This window comes from Belonocnema kinseyi, chromosome 1 (assembly GCF_010883055.1).
Source record: "Belonocnema kinseyi isolate 2016_QV_RU_SX_M_011 chromosome 1, B_treatae_v1, whole genome shotgun sequence".
Lineage (NCBI taxonomy): Eukaryota > Metazoa > Arthropoda > Insecta > Hymenoptera > Cynipidae > Belonocnema > Belonocnema kinseyi.
The window spans coordinates 161,741,291-161,742,510 of NC_046657.1; the positions used below are offsets into that span (position 1 = coordinate 161,741,291).

General features: G+C 32.0%; 1 protein-coding gene across 1 annotated transcript in view; it reads left to right on the forward strand.

Moving 5' to 3' along the window:
• The window catches only part of LOC117173510, a 167,493-nt gene that overhangs the window by 1,008 nt on the left and 165,265 nt on the right, over nt 1-1,220 (forward strand). The window lies entirely within an intron of this gene.

The following is a 1,220-nucleotide window of genomic DNA, read 5'->3' on the forward strand; positions in this document are numbered from 1 at the left end:
ATATAATTTGTTTAGAAAATATATCAATATTGGTGACTTGTGGAATTTTTCAGAAAAAATCCTTGGCAATATAATTGAACCGCTGGCGACGAAAAGGGGACATGGCCGGATTCAGCCTGAGAAGCATTGTCCTGAGTGTCAATTTTAAAAATCTTACTAATTTTAATTTTAAAGACTGATACTTGTAGATAATTTTAAGGCGCATCTCTTTTTTCTCTGACAAAAATTTATAGGTTTTGTAGTTTTTGAAATAATTGGTAAAAAGTGGATTTTTTTAAACGAAAAATTCCAATCTTTTTTCACTTCAACTCGCGCTAATTTAGTCAATTTTTATCATTTCCCGATTTTCCCAATAGAAAGTACGTGTTTAAGTTCTCTGAAACTATGTCAGAAAGAAAAACGAGAATATTGTAATAAACAAAAAAGTTATTATTTTTTATTTGAGGCAATGCAAAAATCATGAATTTTAACCTTCAAGCGCCTCGTTTAGCGAACGAATTTTAAGCTACGGAAAGCTTTCAGTGAGAAAGTTGTTCATTAAAGTTCAAAGAAGTTTTCTGGAAAGTTTTAGATCAATTGGCCTAATAGTTCAAAAATTATGAATGTTTTAAAATCCAAGCGGTAATCTTGACGCTGCCCAAAAACGTGCCTGGCCGGCTATGTACGCGCTGCAGCGAACGACGTGAAGGTCAAGTCAATATTACCAAAATAAATGCACAACAGTAACTCCAGATATTATCATTAAAATAATTTATTTATTAAACATTTAACATATAATATTATGCATATTATTGAACAAGAATAAATGTTCAAACAATATTTTATTAGAAACTACTTTTAGTCATTTTCGTCACACTCTTCAGTTTCTTCTTTTCCTTTAGCGCTTAAATACTGGAAGAGATTTTTTACATCCTTTATTTTGGCAGCTTTTAATCCAATTCGGGGCGGAGGACCTTTTGAAAGATTTTCTAGTTTAAGCGTAGGTTTAAAGAAAAAAGTGGTTGGATTTTGCAACTCATAGTTGTGAAAAACATTCACTTTTCCATCAGGAAAAACATGCAAAACGAACGCTTTGCTGGTTTGGAAATTTTTTCTCTTTTGCATTTTGCCTTTCAAAAATTTTTCAAAATCCTGCAGAAGATCTTCACACTTCTCGACCATTGTGAATGAAGGTGAACGAGCATCGCGAATCATTTCTACATATTCAGCTTCAGTTTCAA